This window comes from Pinus tabuliformis, chromosome 7, assembly GCF_031772625.1.
Source record: "Pinus tabuliformis cultivar Carrire ecotype Pingquan chromosome 7, CPIR1, whole genome shotgun sequence".
In the NCBI taxonomy this organism is placed as follows: domain Eukaryota; kingdom Viridiplantae; phylum Streptophyta; class Pinopsida; order Pinales; family Pinaceae; genus Pinus; species Pinus tabuliformis.
In genome coordinates, this window is record NC_142293.1 from 695,073,103 (window position 1) to 695,097,953 (window position 24,851).

The following is a 24,851-nucleotide window of genomic DNA, read 5'->3' on the forward strand; positions in this document are numbered from 1 at the left end:
AATTTATCTCTAGTAAGATAGATCAATGGTCTGACTTGACACCACGTAGGATTGAAACCTCCATAAAATAATCCTTCGCTAATAAATTTTATGAAATTAAAAATCTTTCTAGACTGCGAGAAATTTGGTGCTTAACTCCCTCAAAATTTTTCCAAGTATATTTCTTGTTAATTGTTGGGGCGTTTATGGCTCTTATGGATTTGATTGTTTCCTTGAATAGATCTGCTTCAGTGCCCAACTTTCAAATTCCTCCCTGCTTTACCTATAGAGTGGTGATCATATTGAAGTCCCCTGTGATGATGCATGGATGCTCTTGATATAGTCTGTTAAGTTGCAAAATATTATTGAGAAAGAGGGATTTTTCTAAAGTTATGTGTGGCCCATAAACATCCCATCAGGTGACCTAATTCCTTGGATCCAATTGGGTGGAACCACCCAACAATAAAATTATTTCATGAGATTCCATAGGACTGTTAGAACACCCATTGTTCTCGAGGCATCCGACGACTGAACTTGGTATCCCTTCCATAACTTCTATGAAAGGGCCTCCATCTTTTCTCTTGAGCATTTCGTTTCCTAAAGAATGATAATGCTCAAATTTTATTTTTTAATACAGTCTCTAAGGTGCCTTTGCTTTCCATACTGGTTGAGGCCCCTTACAATCCAAATATATGAGCTTCATGTAAAAGGGGATGAGATAGGAGTAAAAACCTACAAGAGCAACTAGAACTTGTCAAAATTGGCCAAAAAATTTCCTGATTGCTGGAGAAGTTCCTACTTGCTTTTTCTCCCTATCCATTTTTCTTTGTGGCCCTATTTATGGGCCACTTTGGCTCCCAAAGTGTTAGAAAATTATACGTTACAGAACAATGGAACACATAAAATATTGGAAAAATATAAACATAGAAAACACATTAAACAAGAGAGACACAGATATACTTGGTTCACCCAATGTGGGCTATGCCCACGAAGAAACAACCAATCCTTCCTTTTATATTATCCAACAAAATGAAGAGATACAACCTACAACAAATCCACTGTAATTTCCTCTTCACTCTCACACAATCTCCTCTCTCTTCTCGCTCAGAATACACATATACATATCTGCAATACAGTAACCTCATATATAGCGAGGGGTTGCCTTCTAGGGGAAGAAACCCTAAATTAAACATAATTTATACTGTCAGATCTCCGCCTAATGAACGACCCAGATTGACTATGAAATTACAACGTTTTACAGAGCAATTTTACATCTATTTTTAGCTTCGAGAGCGCTGCCCCTGTACCCCTGCTGGGGGGGCTCTAAAAAATCATTGTCGCCCCCTGGACCCCCTTGGCAGTGCAAAAACGGGCGACATTTCCAGCCCCATTACGAACTGGGGTCCAATGCGGCGATACCTTTGAATAAAGAAGATAATCAGGCTCCACACCCAACAAACTCCCACTTGGAGACTGATTATAGTGAATCCACCGCCACTTCATTTGTTGGACAATGACTCGACTTCAACATGCCTGTTTCTCATCTTCATCATCATATTTGAAGGCCAATTGAAACCAAGTAGAATCTCAATTTCTCCCTGGTTACAACTTTTGTTAACATATCTGCAGAATTCTGGCCAGTGTGTATCCTTTCCAACTTCAGCTGTCCATCTTCCAACACTAGCTATATAAAATGGTACTTGAGTTGTATATGTTTACTCTTGGAATGAAATGCAAAATTCTTTGCAAGATGAATGACACTCTGGATGTCACTGTATAACCTGCCTAACTTTTTCTTGTTACCCAATTCATCCAGAAACATTTGTAGCCAAATCATTTCTTTACTAGCCTTTGTAGCAACAACATACTATTCTTCCATTGTTGAGAGTGCAACAACACTTTGCAATTTTGAAACCCAACTGACAGTTGTTCCACCTACAATAAATACATACCTTGTGGTGCTTCTCTTGTTATCTCTATTACCTACCATATCTGCATCAACATATCCCTATAGAGAAATGTTTGGACCACCAAATCATAATGCTTGATTTGTGGTACCCCTCAAATACCTAAATATCCACTTCACCTCCATCCAATGTTCTTTTCTTGGATTTTTCATGTACCTGCTTACAACTCCCACTGCATGTGCAATATCATGCCTTGTGCATACCATTGCATACATTAAGCTTCCAACTACTGATGCATATGGAACTTTAGACATATAAGTCATCTCTTCCTAAGTCTTGGGACACATCTCCTTAGTTTGAAATGGCTAGCCAAAGGTATACTAATTGGTTTTTCATTCTACATATTAATTATTTTCAACACCTTTTGTATGTACTCACTCTAAGACAATGTTAATTTGTGATTCTTCCTGTCTCTAGTTACTCTCATACCAAGGATTTGTTTTGTAACACCCAAATCCTTCATTGCAAATGAGTTTGCCAATTTTCTTTTGAGCACATTTATTTCCTGCATGTTAGAACCTGGAACAAGCATGTCATCTACATACAATAAAAGTATAATATAGCTGCCATCATTTTTCCTTTTGATATAAACATAATGATCAAAGTGACATCTAGTATAACCTTGTTCAGACATAAACCTGTCAAATTTTAGATACCACTACCTTGGAGCTTGTTTTAAGCCATACAAGCTCTTCTTCAACCCACACACTAGTTTCTCCTTCCCTTTGACCTCATATCCTTGTGGTTGTTGCATATATATCTCTACCTCCAAATCCCCATGGAGAAAGGTTGTCTTTACATCTAACTGCTCAATATGCAAATCTTCAGCTACTACTAGACTTAAAATAGTTTTGATTAAAATCATTTTAACAATTGGAGAAAATATCTCATCAAAGTCTATAACTTTTTTTAGTGCAAGCCCCTTCACCACAAGTCTAGATTTATACCTTTTTCTACCCCCATCTTCTTCCTTCAACCTGTAAACCCATTTATTCTGCAATCTTGTTTTACCTGCAGGAAACCTGACTAAGTCCCAAGTTTGGTTATGTACCAAGGATTCCATCTCTTCTTTCATGGCTTGTTCCCACTTCTTCCAGGTTTCTACCTGCACTGCTTTTTCATAACATTCTGGTTCACTAGAATCAGTAAACAATACATAATATAATAAAGGAAAGTATCGTTCAGGGGGTCTACTTATCCTGGTAGATATTCTAACACCACTTTTAGGTGTTTGAGGTGCTTGTTGTTGTTGTTTTGGTTGTTGATCATTATGATTTTTAGACACCTTCATTTTTTCTATGATTTCATCAAGCATTGTGTATTCTCTATTTTCCTTTTTGTTTCTTTTCCTGCATTCGATCCTTATACAAAACCTTTTCGTTGAATATGACGTCTCTAATTATTTTATGTTTTTCATAATAAAAAAAGACATAGCCAAAATCATTAACACCATATCCAATAAAGGTATATTTATTTGATTTTTCCTCAAGCTTTATTCTATTTTATTTATTAATGTGGACAAAGGCTTCACAACTAAAAGTATTTAAAAATGAGTAGTTTACCTTTTTATCTGTCCATGCCTTCTCTAGAATACCACCATCCAAGGAACTTGAAGGCCCTCTGTTTATTAGATAAACAACAATATCTACATCATCTGCCCAAAATTGTAAAGGAAATCCTGCATGAAATCTCATGCACCTTGCATGCTCCATGATTGGCATGTTCATCCTTTCTGACACACCATTTTATTGTGGTGTTCCTTGATCTGTCTTCCCTCTGTGAATTCCATTCTCTGAATATTACCTATCAAAATCTTTGTTGCAATATTCACTTCCATTTTCTGATCTGAGACACCTCAACCTTTTCCCTGTCTCATTTTCAACCAGAAAGCTTTCCATTTCTTGAAAGTATCAAATACATCAGATTTATTTTTAATACAATAAATTTAGGTTTTTCTGGTTGCATCATCAATAAATGTAACATCATAAGGAGAGCCACTGAGAGATTATACCTGAGGAGGTCCCCATACATATGTATGCACAAGTGTTAGGTTGGCTGGGTTATATTGTGACTCCTATATATAGAAAGGAGGTTTTGTCATTTGAATCATCAAAGAATCATTCATTTGTGTAATGTAAAAGAGGTTTCCCCCTCGAAGAGGCCGAATTCTAAGGCGTTGATCTATCTTTTCTATCATTTTGTGAGTTGGTTTCATAAAATTTGGTATCAGAGCTTTGGATTCTAGGGTTTCGCTACTCCAAATAGGTCATCGTGGCATTTTCGCTATAACTTTTTTTCTGCGACATTTCAGAAGCGAAAAAAAAAAACCATTTGAGACAAAATTGCACTGAACCTTGGGTCCGAATTTCAAAGCTTTTCGCACTATATTTGCGGAGATATGATCTGAGAAAGTTGGTCTTTTTGCAGACTCCTGAATTACATTCCAAACAGGTAACCTAAGGAAAATCGTCATAACTTTCTCTCTAAGCATCGGATGGAAGTTTCGTAAGAAGGTACAGAAAGATTTCTTATATATATTGTTCAGAGCCAAAGGTTGAAATAGGGACATGTGGCATGTAGTACAAGTTCGCTCTACTAAACTAGTCTATAATCAAGTCACTATGGGAGATTGGGCATAACTCTTCCTTGGAGAATCCAATTTGCATCAGACTAGTGGCATTGGAAAGAGGACACGAAGGGCTACTGCAGGTTGCAATTTCAGAACTAGATGATCCGAAATTACAGAGATACATCAGAGGAAATATCGAGCTCCTACAAAGTGAAAAAAGGTGTGTAGATTTTTTTTAATTTTTGCTTAAGCTTGGTTTGAAAAATTATTTTGAAGGAATTCAAAGGGCATAGTAGAGAATTATTATCACTAACTGATGCCCTGAGGAAAGAAAATGCAAACACCTAGTAAGCAACCTAAAAGCTCTAGCTTGACTCATGAAGAAGAGGAAGAAATGCTACATGATATATCAAAATTACAAGACCAAGTGCAACAAATGTCACTCTCACAAAAGATAACAGAAGCTAAGATAAATGGCGTGGAATCTAAGATAAAGGGTGTGGAAGCTAAGATGGATGATTTGAAGATAGATTTGAAGACAGATTTGAAGAGAGACATGGCAGATTTGAAGACAGATTTGAAGACAAACATGGTAGATTTGAAGACATATTTGACAAATTTTCTACAAGAAATACTTACAAATGGTGAAAGAGTAGTAAAGGAAACTCATGATGCGAACAAAATAAATGTTAATCATGATTTCATAGACTCTAATGTTGGATCGAAGACCCACCATATTCCAAAAATCGATATGAGGAAGTTTGATGGCAAGGATCCTGCAACATGGATATTACAGATGGAGCAATTTTTCGATCTCAATAATGTGCAAAACACACAAAAGGTACATATTGCAACTTGATATTTGGAAACAAATCAGTTTGTATGGTATCAATGGCTTTGCTCTCGTAAACAAATTATCACTTGGGCAATTTTTATGGAAGAATTGACAGCACATTATGAGGATACAAAAAGCAACACATTTTTTAGCCAATTGATAAGTCTCAAACAAAAGGGTTCAATAATGGAGCACATTGAAGAGTTCCAAAAATTGAACATAAGGGTAAAAAATATTCCAGAGGAGCATAGGATTGATGTGTTCATAGGGACTTTAAAGGATAATATCCAACATGATGTTCGCCTTTGGGAACCTAATTCATTAGAGAAGGCATTCAGGTTAGAAAGAAAAATGGAAAGCAAAATTATGGCAACTAGGAAGCATACCACTCACAACTATAAAGATGGAAGTGTTGTTGCCCCTAGTCTTCGACAACCTACAAGGTTGACACCACAACAATTGGAAGAAAAAAGAGTAAAAGGGCTTTGTTATAGTTGTGATAGAAAATACACTAAAGGTCATAAGTGTGCTGAGAAGAAATTATTCTACATAGATTGTGAAGAGGAAGAAGAAAAGGAGCAAGAAAGGTCAAAAGAAGAGGATATACTCCAGGAACAAAGCCTAGATAAAGAAGAAATGAATCCGACCATATCTTGTAATGCATTAGAGGGAATTACCACTCCTCAAACCATCAAGATAGAAGGACAAATCAAGAAGAAAAAGGTAATAGTGTTGATTGATTCAGGAAGTACCCACAATTTTATTCATTGTAAGGTAGCAAAAGGATTGAATTGCTTCCTATATCCAGCACTAGAGTGTCAAGTGATGGTTGCAAATGGAGGAATAATAAATTACTCTGGAAAGTGCCATAATATCAAGCTATCCATGGGAAAATATGTATTGACTAGCCTAATGCTTTCCATTCTAATGGGAGGTGTTGAAGTTGTACTAGGAGTCCAATGGCTACAATCCTTGGGTACAATATCTCTTAATTTTCAAGAACTTTTCATGAAATTTTATACAGAAGGAAAGGAAGTTGAATTAAGGGGTATTTCAGGGAAACCAGGAAAGATAATCAGCTCTAACGGTATGACAAAGCTTCTAAAAAAGGAACAAAGAGGTGTAATTGCACAATTATGTTCGCTAGATGTTTCCACATCGAAATCATCTATTTCTCCAGATCTCCAAAAAGTCTTGGACAATCATTCCAAGGTATTTGAGACTCCCAAAGGTCTCCCATCTATTCGTGATAATGATCATGCTATTCATCTAATTCCAGGAAGTGTTCCTCCAAACATCAGGCCGTACAGATATCCCTATGCCCAAAAGAGTGAAATTGAACGTATGGTTGCAGAAATGTTAGAGGCTGGTATAATTCAACCTAGTCAAAGTTCTTTCTCTGCTCCAGTGGTATTGGTGCATAAGAAGGATGGATCATGGCATGTGTCCAAATTATAGGGAGTTCAACAAGCTCACTATTAAAGATAAGTTTCCCATTCCTATCATTGATGAATTGCATGGATCAATTTACTTCACCAAGTTGGATCTTCATTCAGGATATCATCAAATCGGAATGAAGACTGAAGACATTTCGAAAACAACATTTAGAACTCATGAGGGTCATTATGATTTTTGGTCATGCCTTTTGGCCTTACCAATGCACCTTCTACATTTCAAGGTTTGATGAATTCCATTTCCAAACCCTTCCTTAGAACATTTGTGTTAGTATTTTTTGATGATATACTAATATATATCAAGTCTTGGAAGGATCATGTTGAACATGTTGACAGGGTGCTACAACTATTGGAGGAGAAACAATTATATGCAAAAAGATCCAAATGTTTCTTTGGAGTACAAGAGGTAGAATATCTGGGTCATATTGTATCTCATGAAGGAGTTAAGGTAGACCCTAGCAAAATTAAAGCCATTAAGGAATAGAAAATCCCCACATCCATAAAGGCCTTCGAACATCTTAAAGAGGCAATGTGCCAAGCACCGGTCTTAGCTACACCGGACTTCACAAAAACCTTTATTGTGGAATGTGATGCTTCAGGAAATGGAATTGGTGCTATTTTAATGCAAGATGAAAGACCCATTGCTTTTGAAATTCGTCCAATCAAGGGAAAGTTTTTACACAAAGCCATTTATGAGAAGGAAATGTTGGCAATACTACATGCACTTAAGAAATGGCAACCCTACCTAATGGGAAGACACTTCAAGGTAAAAACAGATCATGATAGCCTTAAATACTTTTGAGAACAAAGATTATCCTCTGAAGAGCAACAAAAGTAGGTCACAAAGATGTTGGGTTATGACTTTGAAATCATCTAGAAAAAAAGGGAAGAAAAATTTGGTGGCAGATGCACTCTCAAGAAAGGATGAGGATGTGGAAGAATTGTTGTGAACCATTTCTATTATCCAACCAGATTGGATAAACGAAGCAAGGGAGGAATGGAAGAATGATGAAGAAGTGTGGGCACTTATTCAAAAGTTACAACAAGATTCCAGTACATCTGATACATTTAGTTGGAAAAATGATTCGTTATGGTACAAAGATCACTTATACCTATGTAAGAATTCCCAACTCAAACAAAAGATTCCTATGGAATTGCACACTTCTCCCTTAGGAGGGCACTCAGGATTTTTAAAAACTTACCACAGGGTTAAGAAGGAATTTTTTTTGGGATGGCCTTAAATCGGATATTCAAAAGTTTGTGGCAGAATGTTTGGTTTTCCAACAAAATAAAGTTGAAACAATTAAGACCCCGGGTTTATTACAACCTTTATCCATTCCAAGCCAACATTGGGAGGAGGTTTCAATGGATTTTATCACAGGTTTACCCAAGTCTGAGGGAAAGAGTGTCATCATGGTGGTAGTTGACAAACTTACCAAGTATGCACACTTTTGTGCATTATCACATCCATTTAAAGCCAGTACAATTTCTACTACATTTATGGAAACAAATCAAAAGCTACATAGAAACCCAAAGATTATTGTAAGTGGCAGAGATCCCATTTTCACTGGGAATTTTGGGACAGAATTATTTTCTTGTCTCGGTACTCAGTTAGCTCATAACTCATCTTATCATCCTCAATTTGATGGGCAAATTGAGATAGTAAACAAATTTTTGGAACGATATCTTCGTTGCTTTGTATCTGACAAACAAACACAATGGGTCAAATGGTTGCCTCTACCTGAATGGTGGTATAACACTTCCTTCCATACAACAACAAAAATGACCCCATTTATGGCACTTTATGGATATCAGCCACCATCCATCACATCATATTTAAGAGAAAATTCTAAGGTTCAAGCAGTGGAACATCACATTGAGCATCAACAACAATTCCTCCAACTCTTAAAGGATAACCTCGTGTTGGCGTAGAATAGAATGAAACAACAGGTAGATCAACATTGCAACGAAAGAAGTTTTGATGTAGGTGATTGGGTATTCCTATGGCTACAACCATATAAACAAATGTCCCTCAAGCAAGCTAAGAAGGATAATAAATTATCACCAAAGTATTACGGTCCATACAAGGTGTTGCAAAAGATTGGTACTATGGCATACAAATTGGAGCTTCTTGCAGCTTCTCGAGTGCACCCAGTTTTCCATGTTTCATGTTTAAAGAAGCTTATAGGCGACAAGCTTCCAGTTCAAACAATATTGCCAAAACTTGACAAGAAGGAAAAAATATATTGGAACCGGAAGCAGTCACAGAAACAAGAACTCGACAGCTATGAAATCGATCAATTTCGGAGTATCTCATCAAGTGGAAGAACTTATCCACTGAAGATTCCACATGGGAGGATGAGAATTTTATACAGAAGCATCGAGAACTACTCAAGCATTGAGGACAACACCTTTTTGAAGGAGAGAGGCATGTTAGGTCCCTATAATACTAGTGATTACCCCATTACTATTGTAGTTATATCCCTTATTAATAGTGTTGTGCCCCTATTGTCCCCATATTGTTATTACTGTGCCCCATAGAATCCCTCTATTGTTATTTTCATGCCTTTATATTATTATTGTTAGGTCGGTTGGGTTATATTGTGACTCCTTAGACTCCTATATATAGAAAGGAGGTTTTTTCATTTGAATCATCAAAGAATCATTCATTTTTGTAATGTAAAGGAGGTTGCCCCCTCGAAGAGGTTGAAATCTAAGGCGTTGATCTATCTTTTCTATATTTTTGTGAGCTGGTTTCATAACAACAAACTCTAATTTTTCACTCTTATTTTCTTTCCCAACTCTGAGGAATCTGACTCTCTTCTGTTTTCCATAAACATAATTCTCACAAAATTCCAAATCAACGTGCTTCAAACCTGGCAACAAATTTCTTGAGTGAAGAATCTTCATCCCCTTCTCAGTCATGTGCTCGAGCCTCTGATGCCATAATTTTGTATCTGCTCCTGTAGAGGTTAAATCATTAACAAAATTAGAAATACCATTGCATAAATACAATGTACCGAACTTTTCTCATTTTTCTATTACCAGGGCTCCTTTAGTGACCTTCTAGGTTTTATCTGTAAAAGTAGTAACACAACCTTCACCTTCCAACTGCCCTATTGAAATTAGTTTTTTCTTCAGATCAGGAACATGCCTTACCTCCATCAATAGTCATTGGTTTCCATTCTGTCTTTTATGAAAACTTTAACCATTCCAATGATTTTACATGGTTTATCATCACCCAAATGAACTTGTCCAAAATCTCAACATAATCATGAAAATGGTTCCTATCAGGTATGGCATGGAATGAGGCCTCTCAATCTACCATCCAGGAATCAATAATATTTTCTAATCAAAGAATTAAAACATATTGCAACACATCACTTGTCACATTCTCTTAATGATTCTCTTCTTGTTGCACGTCTCCTTGTTTTCCCTTCCAAGACTTGCAGTATTTCTTCAGGTGTCCATTCTTCGCATTTCCAGCACACTATCCCCGATCTAGACTTGGATCTACCTTTCCTTGACTTACTGTGATATCATCGGCTCTTCCCTCTTTCTATTTTTCTTCCCCTAGTCTATGGAGTCAAAGCATTACCTGATGTCTCACCTGAGCTTTTTCGTTGCATTTCCTCACTGAGGATTACACCGACAACATCATAAAACTTTAAAGTACTATATCAAGAGAAAAGTTACTAATGGCCATAACTAAACCATTCCAAATTTCTGGCAAAGAGCACATAAATAACAAAGCCCTAACTTCATCATCAAAAGTTACCCCTACAAAACTTAACTGACTGGTAATTGTATTAAATTCATTTAAATGATCAACAATAGATCCACCTTCTGACATCTTCATATTAAATAAATACTTCATTATAAATACCTTATTTTAGGCCGCGGGTATTTCATATAGTTTGGACAATGCTGATATTAAACCCTCTTTTATCGTTTCCTTTGAAATATTAAAGGCTACCGACACTGTTAGGCACAATCGTATTGTTCCAAGTGCCTTTTTGTCGAGAATATCCCATTCTATGTCTGTCATACTCGTTGGATTCTTTGTCTTTCCGCTCAATGGTAGGTACATATATTTCTGATACAAATAATCTTCCATCTGCATCTTACACAATTGGTAGTTTTGGCTGTTAAATTTTTCAACCCTAAACGTACCATCTTATGCCATTTCTCCCACTCGAACCAGGAATCCTTCTCTCCTTTGAGTTTATCAGCCAAATAGACCTTCGACTCTGATACCAATTGTTAGAAAATTATATATTATAGAGCAATGGAACACATAAAATTGTAGAAGTATAAATACAGAAAACACATAAAACAAGAGAGACATAGATATAGGTGGTGCACCCAATTTTGGCTACGTCCATGGAGAAACAACCAGTCCTTCCTTTTATATTATCCAAGAAAATGAAGAGATACAACCTACATAAGATCCGTTGTAATTTCCTCTTCATTCTCACACAATCTCCTCTCTCTTCTCGCTCAGAATACACATATACATAGCCACAATATAATTCTCTCATATATAGCGAGGGGTTTCCTTCTATGGAAAACAACCCTAAATTAAACATAACTTCCACCATTAGATCTCAGCCTAATGAACAACCCAGATTGACTATGAAATTACAACATTTTACAAGGAAACTTTAAATCTATTTTTAGCTTTGGGGGCACTGCCCCCAAACCCTTGTCAGGGAAGGGCTTTAAAAAATCATCGTCACCCCCTCGGACCCCCCTAGCGGCACAAAAAAGAGTGGCGTTGCCACCCCATTACAAATTGGGGTCCAATGCGGCGATACCTTTGAATAAAGAAGATAATCAAGCTCCACACCCAACACAAAGTGTGGGGCTTAGAGTCACTTCATCAAGGGCTCAAAATTCAGGCCTCAACCGTGTCTTAGACCTTGAGAAAGGATTAGTATAACAAATATAATTGAGAACCTTGGATGACGCAAGGGTCCTAATAATGGAGTTCTTATAGCGTGGAAGAGAGACTATGTGCTTCCTCATCCATATCATCAGAATCTTTTGCCGCTACTTGAGATTTATTTTCTGACCCCACTACCTGGGTACCTTGAACCGCCTCATGCATTTCAATTTATGGATCTTTAGTAATGTTCAACTAATTTTGTTGGTATCTTCTAGATTCTTCCTCTTTTTCATTGTAACCTTCTTTTTGTGGTTTTTTTAGTTTCCTTTTGTTTCTTGTAAGTTCTTAGGATTCTCCTTAGAGATTTCCATATCTGCAAGAACATTAAACTTTTTATTGGCCTCATGGGGATCCTTATTATTGTCTTCTAAGATCCTTTGATTTCTTCACCTAATGTTTGGCTGCCTAAACCCTCCTTGATAAAAGCCCCGGGATTATGTTGCAAGAGGGATAGGGTTCACCAACTGGTAGCCTTTAAAAATATGGTTTTATTCATGTAGCATTGACATCAAAACATAACATGCTCATAGTCAATCGATTGTACAATACCTTCATCATGTAGATAAATTTGATGGATTTTGGAAGGGGCTATGAAATAGTCATGTAAACAAAAATTCTTGGCATATGTTGTATACCATTTTCTCTTGGTAACCTCTGAGGGTTTGATAAATATGGAAATAGTATTTCTGATTCCTTCCAAAATATTATCTTACCAATATTCTATGGGAAAGGCATATAATCAAATCCATACTGGGCCTGCCAGGAATTTTTTAATTATTTGGGTTGTATCTGGGAGTCCAGAATTGGATGAAAATCCATGCATTGCTCAAGAAACATGGTTTGTTTTCAAGGAATCTTCTAGGTTAGAGAATACTACCATTAAAAAACATTTGGCACCTAGCTAAAGCTTAACATGGCCCTTTGGCTACCATTTACTTCAGATGTGAGAAAGGAGACACTTTTCCATGGGCTAAATGTTAATGAATTTGAAAGTTAGTACATGATCTTGCATATAATATATGTAATCCATAACAGACTTTGATTTAACTTCATATTGTGGATTCTGAAATTATTTTAGTAGACATCTACTTTATCGCTTATTTTGCCAAGCTGCACCCATAATCGAGAGTTTTGGTCCTTTTCCAACTACATTTGATTTGATTGATGAGATGTTGCAATGGACTCCCTATGGTTGGTATTGGAATCTCATGTAACAACATTGTGGTAGGAGGGGTTGGATATCCCTCTCCCCAAGGAGGAGGCTATTATTAAGTCAGTAGCAGATTACTAAGTACATCCATATAACCAATTTTCGTAAATAAGGTAGATTACATCCATATAACCATGAGTTAGGTGGCCTCAACCTACCTAGCATGAAACCAGGTCTATTGGCCACCTATCTGCAAAATAAGCCATCCATAAACAAAAAAATTTATTCCATGTACACGTGAGTGTCTTTGTTCTTCCTATGTACTAAATAACTATAAATACATCTATATCAATGTAAAATAATTCAAAAAAATAACTAGAGTTTGTTGTTATTGATCATCATCATTCGAGTCAACTGGGGCAGGATCCATCACATTGGAGCCAGGAAGCTCCGAGTGAGGGATACACATGATGTGTTGTTCAATCTGACTTAGTCACCCACTATGTTGTTTTGCTCAAATTGAATCCTTTCTAAAATGTTCATGAACTCTGACTTCTCCGAGTTTCCTCAGATGCCTTCACGTTGCTCTGAATGGGCTTGTGTGTTATGGTCAGAAGGAGGTCAATCAATGGGCATTTCCAATATAATTTTCATCATCCAAAATAGACGAATCATCTGTTGGTATTGTGTAACTCTACCCCTCATATAACCAGGTTCCGGTGCTACCTCCTTCCACTCAGCCTGTACCATCTCAAATTCTTCCCTCGCCTAACAGATTTCCTCCTCCCACTCTGCAATTGGATTTTTTACTGAGTTCAGGCTACTGGCATGGTATGCCTAAGTAGCCTCATCAATGATGCTCATAGCCACCCTACACCCACGACTTCTCCCTGTCGCCTCAAAGGATGAGCTGGGCCTACCACCCCGAGTTTGAGTGCCCTTCCTCTGTCTCCGGTAGCTTCTATTCCCGGCTGCACTATTTCAAGGCCCCTTCACTCATGTCATGCCTTATCGGTACTTCGAGTACTCCTCTCTTCCCAAGCCTTTCCACTCTATAGTAATAATGTGTAGTGGGATGGGAACTCGACGCAAACAGAGGTTTCGTCTCGCCAAAACACCTGCTTCAGAGTATGAATTCCAACCAAGAGCGAGCATCCTTCTACTATCTGTCATTGATTGAGAGTCTCTCTGGTATGCTTATGAATACATGGTGACCCGCCAATCCTTACTTCAGGCAAATATGGGCCAGGTGGTAGGGGTCTGTTCTTGCTTTCCTCATATCATCCCTTAGAGACTTACGGGTCTCCTCAAAATTCAAGTAAATTAGCCATGTGACATTGATATGTTTGGGCAGGGTTATAGGTATCTCTTGGGATCGAGCCCCACTCCCTTTGAGCATGTTGCATAGTTCCTCTTTACCCGTGGCTATGGCACAGGGCATTGGCACAAAGATGGGCTTGGTTAGATGGAATTCCCCCCCACACCCCCCCCCCCCCCCCAAGGCCACACATCCTCCCCCAACCTCTGAGGTTAGTTTCCCTCGCACCCAAAGGCCTAACCTAGGGAAGATGATGCCAAAGGTTTTGTTCCGTTCTTCAGTCATCTCCCTCAATCCACCCAGCCAAACCCATAGGGGTCCCCATTTCAAACACCATCCCTTCCTCCTCTTCTTCTCGATAAACTCCCATATTTGAGAGGCAAATGTTGAACTTCATGGACACTGAAACAAACATAACAATTGCAACGGGACCACCCAGGTGCCATACCAAGCCATGCCTCTAGCTTTCCTCCACCTCATTACACCCCCCCCCCCGACCCATAGCAGGAAGATGGACAGGGGCCATACAATTCACCTCCATAATAATATGATTTACATGAAGCATAAGGGTAACATACTAGACAATGCTCCCCATTTTCACAGACGTTGTCCCACAACAGCACAGAACCCCCAGAGTAGCTACCACCCAAACCTCGCTCCACCTCCGTAGAGACTTCCTCTCTCGTGCTTGGCTTCTCCATGGTCGAAATGACCTTCTACCCACTCCCCCTTGCCTTAACTCTTCCCCCATCACACGCATTAAATCTTGCATGCTCGCCACCACCTTTCCAAGTGTTGGCTGCATGTAGAAGGTGGCGGGGGCTTGGCTCGCCTTCATGGCCTCATACATCTAATAAAACTGGCTCGCACCCCGATCGAGGGAATTAATTGATATATAAAAAATATTAAAGATTAGGTAAAAATTAGTTTAAAATAAAAATTATAATAAATAATTTATTTTACAAATGCTCATTAAATTTAACCTTTGACAACATGTTTCATTAACCATCACACAATACTAGTTAAGCTAATAGATGTGTTTATTTTTAAATAGGACTTCTATAATTTTAATTTAATTATTAATAATTATTAGGTGAATAGTAAGACTTTCATGCTTCTTGTTTTACAAGGAACATATGTTATCTATATTTTAGAACCATCATTTCAATATTCTTTCTATAATATACCATATTCAAAATTATATTAAATATTTAGATTTCAAAACATCACTTAATTTTTAAAACGCTCTTATAAAGTATAATTTATATTTAAAGGAACAAATAATTTTGATATATTTGATATATAAATGATTTTTGTTTTCTTTAAGTTTTTGTTATTTTAATGACATTATTATAATGAAAAAAATTAAGATATAAGTACTATAAAGTCTTAGTTTTGAATGGATTTGAGCATCATTGACGCATAGTCATTTTGGTGGCGATTAAGTCGTAGAAATGGAAATGATGGAATGTTGATGGTTAGAAGAGTTGATTTTGGGCATCCCTACAAGATGACAAGGTGCATCATAGACATATCAGGCACCCTTGCTTAGATTGGGTGCATTGTAAACCTTAGCAACCTGTACCAGTTAGACACACCAAGTGAAGCTTAAAACTTAACTAGGCCAGGGAAGGTAAGTAGGGGTTATGGTAGATGATCTCGTTTGATATGTAGTATGATGTGTGGTAGGTGAGATTGGAAGAAAACATGACTACATTTTATAGACTTGGGTGTTTGTGCTACATGTAGGCCTAATTAGTTGGGTTATATGCACTTGGGGTTTGTAAGAGACAATAAAAGTTCCTTCAAGAACACACACCTATTGAGTGCAATCATGTGATGGAAATCCACTTGGCACACATCTATCAAGAAAAAATTGATTGGACACACTTGGGTGTAGTTGGAAACAATTTTTTGGGCATGTGACACTTGGGCACAACAACATTGGATGTTGGATGGTTAATGGACAAGACATGAAGAGGTTAGTGACATCATCAAACTAGTTAAGGTTGGCAGTGTGGGAATTTGGATTCACTTAGGTTTGGAGGGCTTGCAAGTACAATATTTTTCTTTATAATGGTGGATACGTCAAATATTCTATGGAATCAAACATTCATTCATCGATCATTCACAAAGAGTGTAAAGGAACTTTATGGTTTGTGCTAAGTTCAAGGTTGGCTCATTAGGGTGAATTACAATAGTTGAGTGCGAAAAATAAAATAAGTATTTAGGAACAAGCATCTGTTGAGTGCAATCATGTGACAAACATCCATTTGGCACACATTTGTTAAGCACACAATCATTGGACACAATTGGGTGTAGTTGGGAACAATTACTGGTCATGTGGCACCTGAGCACAATAACATTGGATGTTGGATAGTCAATGGATAATTCGTGAAGAGGATGGTGGCATAATCAAGCACATTCAAGGTTGGAAGTGTGGTAACTTGGGTCCAATTAGGATTGCAAGTGCAAGAAAAATATTGTATAAATGGTGGATACCTTAAGGGTGCTATGGAATCAAACATTCTTTCATTGATCATTCACATAAAGTGTAAAGGGACTTTGTGGTTTGTGCTAAGTTCAAAGTTGGCACAATAGGGTGAATTACATTGGTAGAGTGAGAAGAAGAAAATAGTCTATAGGAGGAAGGCCCATGGTTGTTTTAAGGGTTGGATTGTGAAAGTTTGTCAGGAAATATGAAAAGGTAGTTTTTGCCTTAAATTCATTGTACTTTCGTAATAGAGCTGTAGGTAGAATTTTGCAACTCCCTCACTTTATAGTTATAACATTTTTCATCTAAATAAAGTTAAAGCACTTGCCTTGCATGCCACCTATACTTGTTTGCTATGGAATTTTTATGTATTATATGTCATTTCTCTTTGCTTTGTTATTGCTAAATATTGGAATATTCATTAAGTGTTAAAATATTGTTGAGATGTTTTAAATACCACAATTGAACATGTGCCAATTGTATTTGAACTTTGTTGACTAGGACATATTTGCATTTGATAGATTGTAACATAAGGTGAATTTATGGGAAAACCTTAAGTCCATAGGCATAGCTTGGTTGTGGGAAGCATAGATCAACAAAGCCACTATGAATGAGTTAAGGTAGTGAGACACAACATAAGGTGCTAAAATTGACTTGGGAGAGACTCAAGTTTGCAAATAAAATTTGGGCAAACTATAGGTTTGTGACAAGTAGTGTTAAAGCATACTCTTTGCCACTTTATGAAGGAATGGTGGTATCAACAATTATGTTGAGATAATTTTGGTGCTCTTCATCGTTGTCACTACCATGACAAGTGATTTGAAGGCTAGAAAACACATATTTAGTGTCCTAATGCAACAAGAAGCCAAGATAGTATATCCACACAAACCTTCAAGACTTCACACACTCTTCACTATGACTTGGAAGGGAGTAGAAAGATTTAGTGAGAGGTTGAATAGGTGGATTGGAGAATGCATGAGGAAACATGGAGGAAAGAAGTGTTTGAGACTTGGGGCATATTCTTTGGTCATGCCCATTTTTAATATGGATGGTGCAAAAGAACAACACAAGAAGACAAGGAAGCCATTGAAATTTCCCAAGTCTAGGGATACATAATGTTATTTGTTTGCTTTATTTTAATCATTTTTCCGTTGATTTTCCTTTTAAAAAGAAGTTGGAATACTTGGAAGAAGTCCAACTACAAGCAACTTTGAAGTTAAAACTAGTAGCCTCAGGAGAAGCATATATGTAACACAATTTAAAGGCAACATTGGAGGTTCTTGATGCCTTAACAACTAATTTACGCATACTTGGGGGAGGAAGTCATGAACAATAGTTTTCTAAAGTGAATCCCATATTGGATTTTAGGCAAATAATTTTTGCAATTTTTGGAGGTGGCCATGGTAGCCACTTGCTATCTTTCTTCACTTAAAAAAGTTAGGTTGTTAGGTCCCTATACTACAAGTGTAACCCCTTATTGTTATTAGTGCAACCCCCTTATTATATTGTTGTGCCCTTGTAGTCCCCATATTGTTATTATTGTGTACCATAGAAGCCCACTATTGTTATTATTGTGCCCTTACATTATTACTCTTATGTCGGCTCTGATTATATTATGACCCCTTAGACTCCTATATATAGAAAGGAGGTCTTGTCATTTGTATCAGCTAAGAATTGTTCATTTGTGTAATGTAAAGGAGGTTTCCCCCTCGAAGAGGCTTATTTCTAAGGCGTTCATCTATCTTTTATATCTTTTTGTGAGCTGGTTTCATAACATTTGGTATCAGATCTTTGGATTCTAGGGTTTCGCTGCTCCAAATAGGCCATCGTGGCATTTTATCTATAACTGTTTTTCTATGATGTTTCAGAAGCTAAAAACAGTACCCATTTGAGATGAAATCTCGTTGAACCTTGGGTCCAAATTTCAGATCTTGTCTCACTATAGTTTCAGAGATATGATCTGACGAAGTTAGGGTTTTTCCAAGCTCCAGAATTTCATCTAAAACAGGTCATCGTGGAATTTTCACTATAACTATTTCGCTACGAAGATTCAGAAGCTAAAAAAAACCAATTTGAGAAGAAATCATTCTGAATCTCAGCTCCAAATTTCAGATCCTGTCTCGCTATATTTTCAGAGATATAATCTGAGGAAGTTAGGGTTTTTGCAGACCCCCAAATTACATTCCAAATGAGTGACCTAGGGAAAATCGTCATAACTATCTCTCTGAGCATCAGATTGAAATTTCGTAAGAAGTTATAGAAATAGGACGGACTGTTGTTTTCTGTGTATATTTTTTAGTTCCGAAGGTCAAAACAGTGGCACGTGGCACTTCATACAAATTCTCTCTTCTGAAAAGGTATATAATCTGGTCATCCTGGGAGATTGTAAATAACTCCTTCTTGGAAAATCCAATTTTGATCAAACTAGTGGCATTGGAAGGAGGACACAGAGGGCTACTGCAGGTCGTGATTTTAGAACTGGAAGATCCAATATTACAAAGTTACAGTCATTTCAAGATAGAGCTCCCAAAATCAAGAAAAGGTGATATGAGGATGTTTGATGGAAAGGATCCGGTAAATTGGATACTACATATGGAGAAATATTTTAATCTACATGGTGTACCACTGTTACAAAAGGTATGTATTGCATCTAATTATTTAGAACCGAATCAATTTTTATGGTATAAAGGGCTTTTTTTCTCATAAACCACTCGTCACATGGTCAATTTTCACGGAGGAAATGATAACACATTATGAGGATACCAAGAGGAACACCTTCTCTAGCCAATTGATAAATCTCAAACAAAAGGGTTCAATGGTAGAGAAAATTGAGGACTTACAAAAATTAAATATAAGGGCAAATGCTATTCTATAGAAGCAAAAGATAAATAGTTTAACTATGCCATGGAAGCTGATATCAGTGATATGAAAGCATATTGGAAGAAAGGCATCGAAGATTTGAAGAAAGACATGGAAGGTTTGAAGGAAGGTGGGACAAAGCTGCTACAAGAAAGGCCTCCTAATGATGAAAAGGGTCAAGAAACGTCAAAAGAAGAGGATATACACCAGGAACCAACCTAGAGAAAGAACAAATGAATCAGACCATATCTTGTATTGCAATGGCAGGAATTACCACTCCTCAAACTCTCACGATAGAAGGACATATCAAGAAGAAGAAGGTTCAAGAAGTGAAATATCAGGAAGAAAAGTATCAAGAGACATCAAAAGAAAAGGATACTCACCAGGAACAATCCCAGAGAAAGAAGAAATGAATCAGACCATATCTTGTAATGCATTGCTTGGAATTACCACTCCTCAAACTATAAAGATAGAAGGACATATCAAGAAGAAAAAGGTAATAGTGTTGATTGATTCAGGTAGTACCCATAATTTTATTCATTGTAAGATAGCCAAGGAATTGAATTGCTTCCTATATCTAGCACCAGAGTGTCAAGTGATGGTTGCAAGTGGAGGAACCATAAATTTCTCTGGAAAGTGCCATAATATCAAGCTATCCATGGGAGAATATGCATTGAATAACCCAATGTTTTCTATTCCAATGGGTTGTACTGATGTTATACTAGGAGTCCAATGGCTACAATCCTTGTGTACAATAGCTTTTAATTTTCAAGAACTTTTCATGAAATTTTATTCGGAAGGAAAGAAAGTTGAATTAAGGGGTATCACAAGGAAACTAGGAAAGATAATCAGCTCTAACAAAATGACAAAGCTTCTAAAGAAAGAACAACGAGGCATAATTGCATAATTATTTTCGCTAATGGTTCCCGCATCGAAATCATCTATTTCTCCAGATCTCCAAAAGGTCTTGGACAATCACTCCAAGGTATTTGAGACTCCCAAAGGTCTCCCACGTATTCGTGATCATGATCATGCTATTCATTTGATTCCAGGAAGTGTTCCTCCAAACATTAGGCCTTATAGATATCCATATGCCCAAAGGAGTGAAATTGAACATATGGTTGCAGAAATGGTAGAGGTTGGTATAATTATCCAACCAAATTTGATAAACAAAGCAAGGAATGAATGGAAGAATGGTGAAGTAGGGTGGGAACTCATTCAAAATTTGTCGAAGATCCCAGTTCCAACAATATTGCCAGAACTTGACAAGGAAGGAAAAATCATATTGGAACCTGAAGCATTCACAGAACTGAGAAGTCGACAGCTACGAAATCAATCAATTTTAGAGTATCTCATCAAGTGGAAGAACTTACCTGCTGAGGATTCCACATGGAAGGATGAGAATTTTATACAGAAGCATTAAGAACTACTCAAGCGTTGAGGACGACACTTTTTGAAGGAGAGGGGCATGTTAGGTCCCTATACTACTAGTGTAACCCCTTGTTGTTATTAGTACAACCCCCTTATTATATTGTTGTGCTCATGTAGTCCCCATATTGCTATTATTGTGCCCCATAGAAGCCCACTATTGTTATTATTGTGCCCTTACATTATTATTGTTATGTCAGCTCTGATTATATTATGACCCCTTAGACTCCTATATATAGAAAGGAGGTCTTGTCATTTGTATCATCCTAGAATTGTTCATTTGTGTGATGTAAAGGAGGTTCCCCCCTCGAAGAGGCTTATTTCTAAGGTGTTCATCTATCTTTTCTATCTTTTTGTGAGCTAGTTTCATAACATATGTGTGGCTCATTGAATGGAAGTAGGCATTGGAGCCTAAGGCACCTACAAAGATGCTAATTTTAGAGAAAGGATAAACAAAGGAGGAGTCATTTTCTTAGAAGGATGAAACTTGCAATGGTAGTAGGTCATCATATTCCCCATATCAATGTTGGTTAAGGTAGTTTGTTGTTCAAGAAGTAGGATAATGGGTAAGGTGGTTCTAGTGCACGAGTGCCTTGAAGAACTTGTTGAGTTCTAGGAGGAAACTCAATAGCTTTGAGGAAGGGGAGAAGAACTTTCCTTCAAGTAGCAAAGATGATAGTGCAAAATAATGGATGCTCGCTTAGGGATCAAGGGAGTCCAATTTTGAGTAGATGGATGGATACAATGAAGGAGTCAACCCAAGAAATGTGTGCATTCAATCTAAACATTTAGAGAAGAAAGTAGACCAAGTTGACAAGGAACATGTTCACCCACCATTCTATATGGGGAGCTAGGATGTGGTAGAGCACTCCGTGGGTGGTTGAGGATGATTGCTAGGATGACTTGCATATCCTGATATTATTGGTTAAAGGTGATGGAAGTATTGTTGTGGGTATACCTATCTTAGTATGTAAGTATTTCAATTGACTCATCTGAGTTATGGGACTATGCACATACTATTGGCGTGCTTGAGAGCAATGGTTGTGATTCCCACCTACAACTCTCCTCTTGACTCCAGAGCTTAGCAATATTAATTGCTTAAGAGTTGGAAATGGAGCCTAAGTGCACCAACAAATGGTGCCAAGTTCAATGAAAAGTTGGAGAGTTTAGTTGAAGATCCAGGTATGGCTTCAGGAGAACAATCCCCCAAAGGAGTCCCTTCACATCTAGGTATCAGATTTATTTTATGGTTATTTATTTTCATGTAATAATTTTGGTCATGAGATAATAGATTGTAGAGCTTATGTATGAAATAACTATATAAGGAATAAAAGTAGGGGATCATATAAGATCTCAAGGAATGGTTATGTGAGCAAAAATCCTAAGTTTTAATGGCAATGCTATTAAAAATTACAATTCATTCCCCCCCCTATTAAATCATGTTGAATGTTTCAAGTGTAATAATATTGAGAATAAAGCTTGTGATTGTAGAAGCAATACATTGAAGGCTCCAAATCAAATTATAGAGGAAGATATTATTAGAAATATAAATCAAATAAAAGGTATGGAGAAGGAAGCAAGAGAAGCAGGAAGAATGTGGTATAGCTCTATGTGTTCAAAACAAAGAAAGTCAATGATATAGAGAAAATGGATGTTTGGATCATATGACAAGAAATAAAAGCACATTTTTCTCTCTAAACGAAGTCAAAGGTGGTACTGTTAGTTTTGGAGATAATAGATAAGGCAAAATAATGGGCAAAGGAACATTGTAGCCTTGATAATTCAAAAGCTAAAGCTGAAAATCTCATGCTTGTTGAATGTTTAAAGAAAAATATTCTAATGTAAGTCAAATGGTTGATAAAGTAAATGAAGTCACATTCTATTTTAAAGGCTGTAAAATAAGGAGGGAAGGCTATGGGAGATTAATGGAAAAAGAAACAAGGACTTCAAACAATATATATGTCCTTAATAAAGGTAAAGGAGAAGATCTTTATGTCAGAGTGTTATCTCTCTCATCTTAGCAATAAAAGACAAGTGAGAAACTGCAACATGTCAGGTTGCATTAACAATATGGGAACTTCTAAGAGTGAGCTGCAAGAAAAGGATGATGAAATGGAAATTTTGTAGGATATGAATTAGTAGCTGAAAGTGAAGTGAATGGTGAAATTCAATTGGAAAGACAGGAAAAAGTGGGGACAGTTGAAAATAAGGAGAAACATCAATTCAAGTGGATAACACTTTGATATCAAAAAAGTTGTAGAAAAAAGGAAGCATAAGCCTAGGAAGAGGAGTCCCAAAAAGAAGAAGTAAACATAAGTTCAAACATAGTGGGAGTAATCTCAAGAGTAGATATGCAAAAGAGGAAATGTTACATGCATGGTTGGATAGACATAGCCTTGACAAGGGAGCCTAGTTGTAAAAAAATGAGAAGTAAGCAATTAGAGGAAGTAATTGTTTTGTTATTAAGATCTTAGGGGGATAAATTGTAGCCATAAGTAAAAATAGCCTTTTGCAATTGATGTCAAAGTGAGAGAATATGCATAAATAAGGTGAGATAGTAGACAAGGGGATCAATTTCAGTTACTGAGAGAAGTTGTAGATAAAGGAAGAATTACATTCATTAAGAGAAGTCACAAATAGAGGGAGAGTTGTAGATACTAACAAAAGTTGCAGATAGAGGAAAAGTTGTAGCCATTAAGAGAAGTTGCAAATAGAGGAAGAGTTGTAGACACTAAGAAAATTTGCATACATAAGAATAGTTATAGATAAGGAGAAGCACAAGTTTAGAGAGGACATTCCTTTGCCATTGATGTCAAATGGGGAGAAGTTGCAAGCACAATGAGAATTATAGATAAGGGGGTTCTATAATATTATTACAAAATTGACTAAGGGTTTCCATTAATGAAAAATGGGGAGAGTGTTGGAAACATTTTTTTCATTGATGTCAAGGATAGGAGGAGACAACATATGTCCAAGATAAAAAAATGGAAAATGAAGATTGTTGGAAATATTGTTTTTGGACTTTGGATGCCCAATTGTGCACTCTATATTTGAAGAAGCTTTTAATTTGATTTCATAGCTCAAATTGGAGCATGATGTACATGGTTGAAAATCTTATTCTGAGACCTTTCCAATGGCATATGGCACTCCTTTTACCTCCAAAATAAGGAGGATATATGAAATATTTCGTTAAGATAACCTAACAAAATTACAAATAGGCTCGCCAACTTAGTTTTACAAGTTGGTCCCATAAGTGAACGTAAAAACATTATAAATAAATGATAGATGGGTTCATTTGAAGTGTACCCAAGTAAGAAGAGATATGGGGTCACAAGAGGAGCTGAGGAATGAATTTTTTGGCGATTCATTAGAGAAATTTTGAGGTCTAAAATAGACCTCTAAGGAATATTATAAAATAATAGTGGAAATAATAAAATAAGATTAGATTACCTCATCAAGTTTTGGAGGGAAAAAAGAAAAAACTACTTTTTAACTCGTATTTTCAACTTATCCCCCTACAATTTTACACCAATTTCATGAGGGGGCACTCTTTGGATGCAAAATTTAATTTTGCATCCAAGGAGTACCCATATTGCATACTTTTGATGGAGCCTGCTACACGAAAAATGTGAAATACATGAAAAATTGTTATTGCAATAATATTTTTTCATGTATTTCACATTTTCCGTGTAGTTGGGTCCATTGAAAGTATGCAACATGAGTACTCCTTGGATGAAAAATTAAATTATTCATCATACGAGTGCTCATGCTTAAATTTGAGTAAAATCATAGGGAGATAAGTTGAAAAAATAGTTTTTTTTAATCTTTTTACCTTTTTACTTAAAAAATG